Here is a 16,235-nt window from a genome sequence, read left to right on the forward strand (position 1 = left end):
TTCAAAATAAATATTCATACTTTTGTTTTCATTTTCCAAGTTATTCTTTACCCTGTAATTAATTTTCCCATTGGACACATCGATAAGTGCCTCAATATTTTTAAGGAAATTGTATCCCAAAAGGAGATCCGATTCTAATCCCTCTATTTCATAGAAGATTTCTTCGACTCCAAATAAGGTAATTAAGTCGTAAAATTTGATTATGGAATAGCTATTCACGGTTTTTATGCGCTCATAAATGGCTAATTCGTTTTTATTATTATAAACCCCAGGCTTAATGTAGTATGAGGTTGCTCCCGTGTCAACCAGAGCTTTTAATTTTTTATTTAATTTTGAGTGGTGTAATTTGAGATAGGGGAGTTCGTCCCCTCTTCGCCTAAAAAATGGCTCTCGTTCATATTATTAATTCTCTGACTCTTTTCTTGCAGGCGAAAGCCGTTATTACTTTCTCTATGCCGCTTTACCCCAAGTGCTTCCTGATTTTGCCCCTATTGGCCTGGAAGTTTGCATTTGTTTGCATAGGTTTTACATTTTGATTAAAATTAAGGTATGTACATAAGTGAAAGTGGTAACTATTGGCATATATGTATGTTTGGTTTTGTTATTTTTCTTTTCTCTTTGTAAGTTTCGCTTGCTTTAGCTTACTTTTTGCGCAATCCTGCTTATACTGTTTTGAGTATAAGGGGTATTGCCGAAATATTTTGTCAAGTGAATACTTGAAATTTGGTTTTTTATTTTTGATGTTTAGTGTTGTGTGTTTAGATACACAAATGTAAGCATATGTAAGTAGGCCTTTTATCAGATATGTATATGCCGGTATACATATAATTATATATATATATATATATATATATATTAGGGTGACTCAAAAAAATTTTTTATTTTTTTTCAATTGGTACTCGCAAAAATAGGTTCCTAGACACCTCTAAGAAAGCCTCTCCAAATATGAGTTTTTAATTGTAACGGGAAGGTCCTCCGCCCAACGGTTTTCTATTTTTTCTTATTATCAGATAGAAAAAATTTATATCTCGCTTCCAACTACTTGAAAAAATATCTTGTTAATTAGGTTTTGTAGGAAATTGAATGCTCTAAAATATGGTCTCTCATAATTTTTTCGTAAACCCAACCGTTTAAAAGATATTAACGGTTGAAATTTGACTATTTTTGGAAAAATTCTTTATTTCTTATTAATTTTATAACTCAATGAAAAAAAATTATTATGAATGATAAAACACATAGTTTTGTAGGAGATTTACTGCTCTATAAAAATGGTATACTATGATTTTTCGATTAAGTTAAGCGTTTACGAGATATTCATCGTCAAACATCAATGCATTTTAAGGTGGATCAAAAAAAAAAAATTTTTTTTTCGTTTGATACTCTGAAAAATAGGTTCCTAGACACCTCTAAGAATACCTCTCCAAAAATCTATTCATAATAATTTTTTTTTATTGAGTTATAAAATTAATAAGAAATAAAAAATTTTCTCAAAAATAATCAAACTTTAACTGTTAATATCTTTTAAACGGTTGGGTTTACGAAAAAATCATGAGAGACCATATTTTAGAGCATTCAATTTCCTACAAAACCTAATTAACAAGATATTTTTTCAAGTAGTTGGAAGCGAGATATAAATTTTTCTATCTGATAATAAGAAAAAATAGAAAACCGTTAGGCGGAGGACCTTCCCGTTACAATTAAAAACTCATATTTGGAGAGGCTTTCTTAGAGGTGTCTAGGAACCTATTTTTGCGAGTACCAATTGAAAAAAAAAAAAAAAATTTTTTGAATCACCCTAATATATATACATATATATCATACTATATACCGTTCATACATATATTTGGATGTACATATGTAATGTACCAAACTGTTTTCGGTTACCCGGAAATCAACCGTAAGTTCGGAGAGTTTGGTAGCAACCGTTCTATTAAAATTTACAGTATCGTGTACAGTTTTTATAGAGATCAACTGTAACTTTCAACAAACATATATGCAAATAAGTACAAATGGTTTAAAATAATAAATGGAGTAGATACACTCACTTTGTGCCGCTTCAAGGGAGCTTGAGGGCTTTTACGGTTTTAAATGGGGAAGTGGTGGTAGCTTGCCACTGCGTCCATTAATTTCCTCTCTGTATCCTTTCCTTTTGGTTGCTTGTTCCGTAGGATTAACTTTCCCTTCGCTGGTTGGCTTTCCCCCGTTGGTTGGATTTCCTTCGCTGGTTGAATTTCCTTCGCTGGTTGGATTTGTCTTTTTATTATTATTATTATTTTTATAATTATTTTTTTTGGTGTTTTTATTTTCACGTTTATTTTGGTTTTTCACAAGGTTATTAAATTTTATTTGTTTTTTAATATATGTATGTTAAGCTCGCGCCCGTGTGGATTTTTTTTTTGTTTTTTGATAAATAATATTTCGCGCCCGGTGTTTGGTTTTTTTTTTGTTTTTCGGTTTTATGCACTGTCTTGAATGTATATGTATATTTATAGGTATTTTGCACCTTTTGTTTTGTTTTTTTTTTTTTTATTATTACATATACATATTTATATGTCACCTCACGGAACTTTTTTTGTTTTTTTTTTCTTGAAAAATTTGTTTTTTTTGTATGTGTATATGTATGTATATGTCACCACACTTTTTATTTTATAATATTTTTGTAAATATTGTATGTATCACCTCACTTTAATTTTTCCCATGAATTTTGTATACTGGTATGCCACTTTTTAATTATTTTGCCGCTTGAATCTTTTTTTTGTTTTTTTTTCCAAATAGTGCCTTTCTTTGCGGCTCGAAGGACCAATGTTTAGGTAGCTGCGCACTTCACTTTACCCGTAAGACACTTACCACTTTCTTTTACCTTTTGTCTTAAATAAAACACTAGGCTTCGGTTGTGTTCAATTGAATTAAAGGTTATTATTTCCGAAATTGCAAATAGGATGTATGTATGTATAGGATTGAACATCCGTTTTAAAGTATATTAAGCACACTGACGATAGGGCAGGCGACGATCGAGATAGCGAGAATCAAGCGACGATGCGTTTTCTTCGTTTGTAGCTCAAAACGAGACTGATCTTAAACTTTTTAGTTGACCCATTTCACCCGTGTGGTATGTGTTTGCGTGTGTGGATGTCCTCTCGCGTGTGGGTAGTGTTGATGTGTGGGTCCTGTGGAATGTAGGTTCTTGGTGTGTGGTGTATTGGTGGTGGTGGTGTATTCATGTAGTGGCATTAGGGGGGGGCGGCTTATCTCATTTAGCCACGATATGCAAAGTATCGAGTACCGATAAATTTTTATGCGTATTAGATGCGCGTACATTGAGCATAGGGCGCATCTCTATTTTTTGTGATGCTCAAATTTGTGATAATGGCCGAAGAGGAAGTGTAAGTAAAAATATTTGTTTATTTTTATTTAATAAAGAAATTAAAATTTCTTTCATATCTGTATTTGTTATTGCAGTGATAAAAAGTGGGTACATGCGTGGAAAACCATGCTTATTGACGTAGGGCTATCCCATGAGGAAGATTTTCGATCGAAACGAAAAAAGCGTTCGGTTCTTTGGGAACAAGTGCTCCGGGAGATGAAAGCAGTAGCACCAGAACTTCCGTTTTCGCGCGATGTTGTAACTAGGAAGTTCTTAAACTTCATGGTCACATATAAGCGGATAAAAAAACGAAACAACACATCGGGCAACGACTTGGGAATTCTTTGAGCTGTTTGACAACGTGTACGGGAGTAGAGTGGATATCACCGTACCGGAGGAAATTCTAGATTCCTCTCTACAATACTCAAATGAATATAGTTCCGAGTATGGTACTAGTAGTTCCATTGGTGCTAGTGAGCCTCCTCCAAAACGGGCGCGGTGTGAAGTTTTGAATTTTTTGCGGACAGAAAGTATGCAAGATAAAGAAGTTATGAAGGAGTTTCTAGAATGTGAAAAAGAGCGCCTAAAAATAGAACGAGATAAAGTGGAGGAGATGAAGAAAATGCCGAAGCTTAGGACAGATTGAACCATATATAAAACTTTATTTATAGCACTGGGTAATCAAAACCATAAATGTGCTCACAAGTGTACCTTAATATGAAGTAATAAATTGAATGTGTATAAAAGATGTTCCTGAATATGAAATACAATCCATAGTTAAGTTTGTTTACTATACAAAGTGTTGCATCGAGCTTTATTTAAGCAGAAAATAATGTTACTAGCCTGTTTCTATTGTTCTTAGCTTCAGCAGATGTTTGCTCTGTATTGGCTGACGAATTAACAAAATATTGAGTGTCAATATCATCATTTTCGGGAGATTTTTCATTATTGATAATTAAATTATGGAGCACTAAACACGCCAATATTATTTGTTTAGCAATTTTTAAGTTTTGAACATCAACATAATTCAAAATGCGAAACTTCTTTTTTAATATTCCGAAAGCTTGCTCTATATGTACATACTCTAGTCGAACTTAAAACAGTGTTAAAACGTATTTGTTCTGGCAACAAATGACCATTGTCTCTGAATGGGACCATCAGAAATGTTTCCAGAGGGTAAGCGGCATCGCCCAAAAGATGGCATTCTGGTGGAAAAGAAATTCTCCAATATCGCTTTCCTAAGTGGACTGTTCCGCCAAATAGAGGCATCATGGCAACGGCTGGGGTAACCTACAAAAGCTTCTATGAATCTGAATTCGCTATCTGCAACAGCCTATAAATATACAAATGAGTAAGTTTGTGTCAACTGCTATTAGTTATCTTACCTGAACCACAATTGAGCACGTACCCTTTCTGTTGTAATAGCTAATACCGTGCATAAAAGGTTGTGGGATTCGAATATGTGTTCCGTCAACACAACCCAATACAAAAGGAAACATACGCGCTCGGCTTGTCTCAAATAGCTCCATCATTATTTTTTGGCTAAGTTCTGTAGACGGAAATTTGATTAGCTGCGTTTTCAGCTGAGAAATCAGTCCTGTGGTTTTAACGAATGCCCTGTAAGTAGTACCACGGCCAAAGTTAAGGCGATCGCTAACTTCGCGAAAGCTGATTTGGTTAGCAAGCATCCATACTGTCAAATAGAGGGCATTTTCTAAAGATATACCAGGCCAGGGCCAGGTCGATTACGAATACTCCATGAGGGCTTTAATAAATTGCACAGTTTTTAGAAAATTTAAATGTATTTAGTGTAAAAATAACTCATAATATTCAAACTTATCCTTAATCTTACATTAAATGTTGCAGTTTCCATCCGAAAATGTGAAAAAAATATGTCGGAAGGCATTTCTTTTACAACCTCCAGAAATCTTTTACATTTTGGTACATTTCTAACAACTTTTCCTTTGAACAGTCCAAGCAATGCCGCTTTTTGCTTTTTTCTCTTGTTTTTCAAATGATTTTTCCACTTTCACATAAATCTAAGAAATTGTTAATAAATAAATTTATATTCACATTTGCCGCCATAGCTATTGGTTGTTTTGAAAACAATTGTCACAAAATGTCAAAGTTGATACAAAGCAAATTGAAACAAAGCAGTAGGGTTGCATTGTTGATATTGTATAAATTCGGTATCGGTATCGCAACAATGCAAAGCAACATGCAACTTGGAACTCAGCCTTTGTTCGCTATTACTTTGGTTCGGATAGCGTCAACTCTGCACTAAGTTCTCGTGGTTATAGCTACAATAGCTATTATTGGTTTGAGTAATTTCATTATTTCTCCCTTTAATATTATTTAATTTACTAGTTTCGAACGTCCCTTGATTATATATTTTCCTATGATTGTATGAAATAGCACTTTTCTCGTCTAATAACCTATATTTTGAAAAGCTATTATACATTTGGAGTAAGGTATTTAATTTTAATATTTCTGCATCGATTGAAGATGTGCGAGTAGGTTTCCTCCGGTTGGTACTTCTGTTTCAAACGCTGTTGCGACTAGTTGCTGTTATTTGTCAGTTGTTGGATGCATCTTCCTGCTTCGCCGCTTAATTTTTTGTTTACAACGATTTGTGTAACGAACTCCTCCAAATGGGACTTATTATTACACAAGAAAAAACCTCTTTCGACGGCGCTGATGAAGAGAAGTTTTAAATAACGAAAGTGACTTATAACTTTATCGTCACTAAGAATGAGCTGCTGCGACTGCTAGTTATGTAGCTGTTGTTGTTGTTGCATTTGCTGCTGCAACTGTACCTGTTGCTGCTGCATGTTATTAATCACCTCCTCATGTCTTCTTATTATTTGGGCAAGCTCCTCTGAATCCATTATGTTCCGGTTTTTGTCGAATCGCTTTTGTCGACTGTTCATAAGTTATTTTGCCGAATATTTTAATTAATTTAATTTTTCTTTCCAATTTTGAATGTTATTTTCTTAAACGCACTGTACGCAAATAGTTTAAGCAAAATTTTTTATTTATTTTTATACACCAAAATAATCGAAATTTTATACTGGAATTATATACAGTTTGTAAGTTGCCACGAGGTTCGTAACACTCGGAAGAAAACGTCAAAGGAACGAAAAAAAATTATTTTATAGAAACTCTTTTATTTATGAAAGGTATTCCAGTCTCAGTGTAACTGGTGTTTATGCGACTTCATGGCATCTCGCCCCTCCACGCAACATTCCTCACCCCACACAACATTCATCACACCACTCACATTCATCACATAACACAACATTTAGCACACAACACAACATTCAGCACACAACCTGCATCATCATACCACGCAGCAAACCAACCACACCATACTCATCTTTTCACCACCCAACCGATCAAAAAGGATTGGTTAGATCGGAGTGCCCCAATTCGTTTTACGCCGGAATTCAGAACACTTCGCCTTTTTTCAACCACTGATCGTTTCAAAGTTAAAAACAGCAAATCCCGCCATCGCGTGTGAGTGTACGCAACAGGATCGTCAGTGGCCAATTTATTTAATTATAACGTTTCTTTGTGAATTTATTATAACAAGTGAAATCGCCAAAGGAAAAGAAAAATATAAACCTAAAATTCCGTTAAAAATAAAAAATAAAAAATATCTTTTAACTCAAATAACATAAAAGGGATAATAAAATAAAAGGCAGCGTAAGTATACCCCATACCCAGTGAAACTAAGTGCAGCGAACAAATGGTCCTTCGAGCCGCTCAGAAAGGCACCTATGTATGATAAAAAACCACAAGCGTAAATTAAAAAAAAGGTGCGTGGAGTCCCTACGATACGATACTTCAAGAAATGCATATCATTTTGTATGAAAGAAAACTAGAAAACTTAAATTCACATTTTGTAAATTAAATAAGTATTGAGCTTTCTCCTACTAATATATTAGGCAAATTGACAAGTGTCGATAATTGCGCCCAACTCAAATATATTATATATTCATATGTAAATATGTTTTAAACTTTACATAAAATTGATGTGTTAATAATTGCGCCAATTTTCATAAAGTTGGAAATTTTGCGCGAATAAGACGTGTGCGGGTTAAGTCGTTAATTTTACTTATATTAATTAATTTGAAAGTGCCGAAAAATGCGAAACGAAATTTCAATAAATTTAAGTAAATTTACATGTATTTTCATTTACATTTAATTGTCAATAAATTTTTTAAAAATTATTTGCCCTAGTTGTCCATTTTATTTTCTCACACATTTCAGCCGATTTTTGTATAGAAATTTGACCGGCGTAGAAGCAAAATGCGAAACAATCATACATATGTACATATATTATGTCGTTTGCACATTTGTCTGTATGTTTGCGAAAGCAAATGTTCTACAAAAGCATATTTCTATACTTAAACAAAATTATTAGAACCATCGTATGTTTCTTACATGCATAACCAAACCATACTTAAGTCAGCGCAACCTAAGTGTCAATGATGGTGTTGGTGGTAAGCGCTTGGAAAGTCAAGATGCTACCACAGGTTCGAATCTCGACAGAATAAATTTTTAATTTTTTGCTTTTAACATCGTATACTATACAAATAAATATTTTTCTTACTAATAGAAATTAAATTTATCACAGCAATATTATACATATATGTATGTATATTATGTATATTGCTGTGATAAATTTAATTTCTATTAGTAAGAAAAATATTTATTTGTATAGTATACGATGTTAAAAGGCATACATCTTCTATCCTATCTTGTGTATCTGCACATGCTCATATGAGTGTAAGGCAAAAGCTAAAAATCATAAATTGCGCAACTTTCTGGTGCTTCTCGCAAAAATCTGCGTCGATATGTATTCACGATCATACGTATACATACATACATATTTACGCATGTTTGTAGGCGAAGCTGCTACAGCGGCAAGGGGTGACAATCGGCGGCCATTACTTTACTTATGCCATAGAAATTCTATTGCTGCGAATATGGAAATGACAACGAAATAATGCAAATATGCATATTTCTAAAGGTCATTAATTTCTTTGAAGAAATGAATGATCCTGAGAAGTATGGTCTTAACTTTTCAACGGCCAATGCAGAGCATTTCAACCAAAAGGAATTTATTCATTAAAATCACCACTCAGAAGTCGTTTTATCCGTTGTAAGCGAAAGATTTTCGAAAAAACATCATTTCTAATATGCCACAAGACAAAATTAGAAATGAACTTCTTAACCTCACGCTGTCAGATAAAACGAAAATACTTCGTCATCGCGGGTCGATTTCCAAAAAATGTAAATGAAGACTAACTACAGAAATGATCCTGTAAAGTATAGCCTTAATTTTTCAACGGCCAATGCAGAGTATTTCAACCAAAATATACGCAAAATAGTTGAGAATTCGCAGAAATGAAAGACAAACGAAAGAAAAAGAAGCATAACTTCAATAATGCACAAGCATACAAACATACATATGCGCAGCAGCAGCAAGGAAAGAGGTAACAATCAGCGATTCATTGTATATTTCTTTCATGCATAACCAAACCATAATTAGGACAACGCAATACAAGTGTCAATGGTGGTGTTGGTGGTAAACGCTTGAAAAGTTACGACGAGCACGTAGGTTCGAATCCCAACAGAATTTAATTTTAATTGAATATGTCACCAACCAAAAATTGAAACATTGTTCTACAAAAACAACAACAGCATAAGCATGGCAACATTCTGTTGTTGGTAGAAAAGCCGAGCTGTGCCGAAAGAAACAAACAAACGATCGCCGATTGTCACCGCTTCGCTTGCTGCTCGAACATCTTCGTAGACAAGGTTGCGTAGATTCATATTGAGCAAGGTTGCGCAACCTGAATCTATCGTAACCTTTTCCGAACTCGTATAAGAAGTATAACTTCAAAAAAACATGTTCAAGGAGGTTTGTTTCTTCCTCCCTCTCAGAATGTTCCGGAAATGAGTTAGGCAAGTGTCATTAAAAAGGTCAGATGCACGACCTGTTGCAACTTTTTCTGGGTGTTTTTTTCACGAACTGTGAAACTTTCTCCCACATTCCTAAGATCTCCTTTATGTCACTTGTAGAAATAACATCCTCCTCTGACTCCTCAAAACCAATTTCTTGCATAACCTCAGTATGCTGCTGTGACTGTAACTCTTGTATCTCCTCAGTCGTCAGTTCCTGGGCGTGCTCCTCGATTAGCTCGTGCACGTCCCTCTCTTCCACCTCTAGACCCATGGATTTCCCCAGAGATACAATATCCTCCTCTACTGAAACACCGGGTTCCAATTCTTCATAGATCCTTTCAGCTACAGCTTCAGGTCACAGCTTTTTCCATACAGAGGTCAAGGTCCTCGTTGTAACTCCCAACCAGGCCTGATCGAAAATTTGAAGGCAAATCGCTATATTAAAGTGGTCCTTCCAGAACTCTCAAAGGGTGAGGTTTGTGTTCTCCGTCACTTCAAAGCAGCGCCGAAACAGATGCTTGGTGTATAGTTTTTTAAAACTAGAAATCACTTGCTGATCCATGGTTATAAAAATAAATAAACTACAACTGTAAATGTAAACACAACACAAAACGCGAACACAACTGCACAACTTATCACAGCGGAAGCACGCTGCTAACTGATCGTGATGGCGCGACTGCGTGTTACTACCGAACCGAACCGAACCGGACTCGTATCTCGAATTTCGCTCGAAACTAAAAGCAAAAATCACTTGCTCGTCGGCTCGTATCTCGAAAAACTCGTATGTTGGGGCACTGGTATGTCGAGGTACCACTGTATCTGACTCTTTTAGTTACAAGACTTATGTACAAACAACCGTTATGTGAACAAAACTATAATACTCTCCTTAGCAACTTTGTTGCGAGAGTATTAAAACCCGAAAGGCTTAACTGTGTATTTTGCTACAAATTAACAGAGGTTTAGTGAATGATTGAATGTAGTTATGGGCGCGTGGTCATTTCATTGCTTTAGTCATTCATTTTGACTTGCCAGTTTGGCCTTGTTGTCACGTTGAATTTTCCTCTTCAGCGCATGAAGTTGAATTCACGTATCAAAAGTGATTAAATTGACGGCAAAAAATGGCAAAATTCATCAAAATCCCTCATCACGTACGAGCAACAACAATTGCCTCACAGATAGTCGCAGAAAAGGTTTTTAGGTAAAATAATTTTATCGATTTTAGAACATAGTAGAGGGCTGGCTCAATAGGTCAATATGAAAGAGTTTTAAGCATTTTTGGATAATATGAATGATATTCTGCTGTCATTTGCCATCTCGCTCATTAAATAATTCAGTAAACACATCAATGTTTGTTGTTCGACTCAGAGAGTATGCACTTTTGACGAAGGCAATGAAAGGTGAAGAAATAGAGCAAAACAATAATGTACAATTTAGAGAACTAACGGCATTTTATTAATCATGGAGGATATTATATTTTGGTGTTTATACCTTCAGTTTCTACATGGCCGAGCTTTTCCTTCTGCTTTAATTTTCTTCGACAAGCGAAGTATTATTCTAGTTTAATTGCCTAGTGGCCGAGTTCAATCATGCTCAGTAGTTTAGCACACGAGCCTCTGAGTAAAATTCAACAACTCCAATTATTCGGTTGTGGCCACTGTACTATAAATCTTAAAGTAGTCCAACTCCTCAAAAATAAAAAAAACTGGAAATAGAAGTCGTATTCGATGAATTACTTATGCAGCAGCAAAGGTTGAAACTTTAAAATGTGTGAAAATCAATTAAAAATTTCTTATGTTCTCAACAATGCAATGGGAGTTTGAAAGGAAGAATAAGTAAAATATAAACCGCAAAAAATTCAATACAAGAGCAAGGCAAAGGTTATAAAAGCGCAGTTCATTGTTTATCAATCGTTTTTCCTGCAAACCAAATAAAAGAAGAGAAAAAGTCGTTGAAGTAAATTAAATAAGTCCATTTACACAAAATGGCTCGCCTTAATTAATTCGAACGCACTCAAATGGATTTCGCTCGATGTAGGTATAACTCGATGTGTGGCTGCCAAAAAATCGCTAACCGAAAATCACTGGCGCGTTCGGAAGCTGTGAGCAATGCAGCACAAACTTTTGGAACATCTTGAAAGTAATTAAAATCGACGCTTCTTTTAATGAGCGCAAGAAACGACTGAAATTGCCAGTTATTCACTGTGTGCAGCATTCTCTCTCAAATCACTATTAATTCCGTTATCTTATTGTAATGTAAGGTTGAATATTTGAGGTGGCAAGTGTGATGTGGCACTTTTTTAGAGTGCATCTAGTCTAAGTTAGCTAAATATCAATATTAAAGAAAGGTCTTTAATTTCCCCACCAGCGGTTAAATTATAAAGAAATCTCATTGTGTTTTAATAAGCACCGTTAGGTGTTGGTTGGGCTTTATAAAATAGTGTGACAAGTATTCATTGTATTAAAGAGTTGCAACCCTTTTTCTTTGCTGCTCTCTGTATTTTTTTTTTTTTGTGTTTTCTGTTAAGGGGTCTAATTCGTTCGCTTCTTCCCATCTTCTACACAGATATGCGAATTCAAAGTGAACAAGGCGTACGCCATAGTTAGTTCCTCGTTGAGTTTCTGGATACCTGGTTTCGTAATGGTCTTCATGTGCTATCGCATTTATCAAGAGGCTGTACGACAGGAACGTTTCAGATCCAAAGTTGCTGCCCTCCTTCTAGACAAACATTTGCAGATTAGCCAAATACCCAAGCCTCGACCAAGTATCCAAGTCCAACAGTCGACCATTATAACAATGCGCCGGAGCGCAAGGCCGCACGTACGCTTGGAATAATAATGAGTGCTTTTCTACTCTGTTGGGCGCCATTTTTCCTATGGTAATTGAAACAAACTTGATTGATTTAATTGTAATACAAACAAATGCGCTCCTGATTTCAAATTCACCCATTCGCCAAGTTTCAATATAAGTAGTTATGATTTGGTATATTTCAGGTATTTAACGTCCACACTTTGCTCTAGTTGCGCCACACCGCGCATTGTTGTTGGTATACTCTTTTGGATCGGCTACTTCAGTTCGGCTTGGAATCCTATTATTTATGCCTACTTAAATCGTGATTTTCGTGGCGCTTTCAAGAAAACACTGAAGGTAAGTCAGGAATTCCTTAGATTAGATTTTATATGCATATATAATGTATATGCTAAAGCACATATGTATCGCTTGCCGCTAATAAGCAACACGAGAATATCAGCAAAAATATGGCTACATTCTTATTTAATATCTTATATAATATATATTTGCTCTATAGAAGATGATTTCATGCTTTTTTGCTTTCTTGACGATCTTGTGAAATGAACTAATCTAAAATACCTGGCATTTATTTGGAATTACCGTGACTGCCACTGTGGTATAAGTTTGCATACTAGTGAAACTTTACAACAATACCGTTCCACTAATAAATCAAAGGTTTCAAGCTCCGATTTTTTCATCTTTTTCTTTTAATTATAATTTTATTTTAATATATATTAAAAGGAAACATGTAGATCTCAGACAAACTCTTGACTTCTAAAATAATATTTTTTGTTACTATTAATTTTTCATACTTTTAGTTTTTCTAAATTTGAAAGTGTTAAATCTATCCTTTTAAACTTAAATCCCCCTTTACCATAAATAATTTTGAGTTCCTTTAAACATAAATAATTTTGAGTTCTTAAATAATTTGCTTGGAGTAAAGATTTTGCTGGAATAGGCTCTCTTACTTACGTACTCTTACTCTCACATTAGCCTTTTAATATCATTATTAGTTTAAAGATTAAAAAAACTCAAGCATCCGACATACAGTTGTGTAATATCTTTAAATCGAAGCTGTTAGCATTTCCTTCAGCATTTTAGTACTTTTGTTTACACATATTTGCGCTACCAAATATGCAAGGCAAGCAGCGATGTAGGTTACTTGATTTTTTATTTCTTCAGAGGCATTTCAGCAGTCTTTGAACCATACTGGTAGCTGTCTCTCATATCGTCGGCTTAACGTGCAAAGGTGCTAAGTGCCATTTTTGAATTATTAAATAAAACAAAAAAACTGAATAAAAATTGAAGTTCAAATTTTTTTTTTATTTTTCTAACGCAGTTTTGTCAAATGTGATATTTCATTTAAGTACAAAAAAAAATATAATAAAAAATTTAATGAGCGCCTTTATATAGGCCTATTTTGGACTTAGCACATTTTCTGGAGTTATTTGCACTTGGATGTATTGAACTTAGCACATTTTCGAAAAAGAAATATTGCAATTTTTTTTGCAAATGGCGTATTTTATTATCACAAAAAAATATTATACAGTCTTACTTCGTTGCTGTCGTTTAAAGGAATACATAAGTACTTAAATGGAAAGTCTTTGTTTAAGACTTAAGCTTTAAGGTATCACAAAAAGTCAATATATCAGTTCAGTCTTAATTCATTGCTGTTTGGAAATTATAAATTAAGCAAAACAAAAAAATATATTAAAAAGTAAGAAGATATCACTCACGTGGCAGGTCGTCATAATATTGATAATAGCCTCTTAGTAAAGAAGTTTTTAAATATTGCAAATCTGCGTATTTTCTTGCTGTTAATTTTCTTCTTTCTTGGTGACGCTGTGGCAAATTAGACCAATCCGTTGGCACAACACTTCTGTCCACTCTTTGTTGTAAATAGCTCCATGGCTCGGGAAAACGCAATTTATAAAATATTTCCCTTTCCGGTGTGTATTTAATCGCACGAATATCGGTGACTTTTGATTCACCCTTTCCGCGACCAGGACGATTTGTTTTTAAAAATTGTTTGCCCTTGAAACATTTGAAAAAAGTATGATCCAAATACTCTACCATATAAGGTGTAGGTTTCTTTCGAGCATTCTGACATATTTGAATATACTCTGCTGGTACATTAACCATTCGGTGTTTAATAACACGCTCGATAACTGAATGTACGCTGTCAGCTTCCATTTGGGTGTGCCTCGTTTCTAGTATTTTTTTCTCAATTATTACGCCAAGTTTAATAGATATATTGAGCAAAGCGTTATTCATAGAAACATTCCTATTCTGGTACGTACATCCATCACTATAAAGAATAATTTTCGTAGCAGCTGCATTCTCGGTAAGATTTGGAATTATTTTATTCTCGATGAAGTACACCCAAATGCTAGCAAATTCTTCGGCAGATAATCCACCTTCTACTTCGTTCCATATGAAGCAATAAGCATCATGATTTATCAAATTGTAAAACACCAAATTGTGGACTTGCAACTTCGTGCGGTAATAAAGGCTGCTTACTTGGGATTTTGGTGCCATTAAGACCGCTTGCAGATCAATAGTAAACACGAAGGTTTCTTCGATTTTGTCCTTTTGTTTCTCTTCCCTAACTTCATGTTTTTTTGCCTGGTGAAGATTGTAGACGTCATCCAAAATATCTCCCACAGTATGTCGCGCACAGATTTCACACTGATCTTTTTTAGGGAAGAATAGACCAAGCTTTTGATCCGAAAAGGCGTTATAAAATGCTGAAATAGAGAGTGGGGGTTTTCCATGTGAATTACACCAATCCTCTACGTAAAATTCGAAGAGTTGTTTCTTTGACGACCATTCTGGCAAAAGATATTTTTTTTGAGTTGTAGCACGGCAGTAATGTGATTCCATGGTTGGCAGAGAATTGAAAAACGAATTTAGAGATTCACGTGCAATGCTACAATTTTGTTGTGGTGCGTTCTGTTTCTTGAAATCGTAGGCTGCTTAACCCAATTTAGCACCGTACGTCTGCCAATGCTAAGAGTGTTCTAGAAGAATTTTCTGCAAACTTTAACACTTTTTTGCTCGACTCTTACATGGTATTGAAATGTTCGACTCCTTCTGCTCTTGTGTTTATCTTTGCGATTTCGCATTCTTGCAGGAGTTGTTACTTGAATCAATATTTTTTGTAGCTGATGTGTTTTATATTTTTCTATCGAATCTCTTCAAAATATCAATATTGACCATAAGTGGACTTAGCACCTTTGCACGTTAAGCCGACGATATTTCACATAGATATGAGATTAAAACGATTGAAATTCCATTTAACATATGACCAACGCATGCTTATGTACGTGTTTGTGTACATATATGTAACTTACTTTAGTTTGTGGGCTCCAAGAAAACGCAAATACAAAATACACTTGTGTGCGCGCAAACAGATGCATATCATAATTTAAAAATATATCCAACAAAACATTAAAAAAATTATCAAAAAACTCATAAAAATTTTCCAACTCGCAGCTGGCATTCACATTTCTGATGCGTTGCCTCTCACCATCCAGAACGCTAGACACAACAACATTTATTAGAAACTTAAGAATGGGTATGCAAACAAATCGAGACATCTTTGAAACATACACATGTGTATTACATTTCAAAGAAGTCTTATTTAATATTTTCCAATATTCTAACGCACTTTTGGATCGACCTTAGCCTTCAAAATCTAACCCTCATTCATATCGTATTTACCGTAAACTTTATGTATATGGCTTTCTTGCTTTGCATTGATTGTTGTTGTTTGTATTCGTGACATGACACACACAGACACAATTACTCCACTCACAACTTCACATACTTTCAGGCGAATAAGCTCGCAACATGCACCTGCCACTCACTTACTTGTTTGTTTGTTCTGGTGGTTGCGCGCATACACTGACCGACTATTGAAAGTTTCCGGCCACTGAGGATTAGTCCGCGTGGAAGTCGCTATATTTGATTAAATATTATTCACATACATTTTTGAACTTATTGAGGACTTTCTAAAATATATAAAAAGCTACAAAGAAATTGTGTAGAAAATGCGAGCGTGAGCATTCAAGCGTCACTTGGCGTAGGCACGTTGCGTAAACGGTTGCAT

General features: G+C 34.8%; 2 pseudogenes; one reads left to right on the top strand and one right to left on the bottom strand.

Moving 5' to 3' along the window:
* The first annotated feature begins 3,366 nt into the window (after positions 1-3,366).
* LOC120780728 lies at positions 3,367-12,951 on the top strand (annotated as a pseudogene).
* Positions 8,506-8,708, bottom strand: LOC120781026 (annotated as a pseudogene).
* Positions 12,952-16,235: the final 3,284 nt, after the last annotated feature.

The sequence above is a fragment of the Bactrocera tryoni genome, unplaced genomic scaffold (genome assembly GCF_016617805.1).
Source record: "Bactrocera tryoni isolate S06 unplaced genomic scaffold, CSIRO_BtryS06_freeze2 scaffold_25, whole genome shotgun sequence".
Classification (NCBI taxonomy): domain Eukaryota; kingdom Metazoa; phylum Arthropoda; class Insecta; order Diptera; family Tephritidae; genus Bactrocera; species Bactrocera tryoni.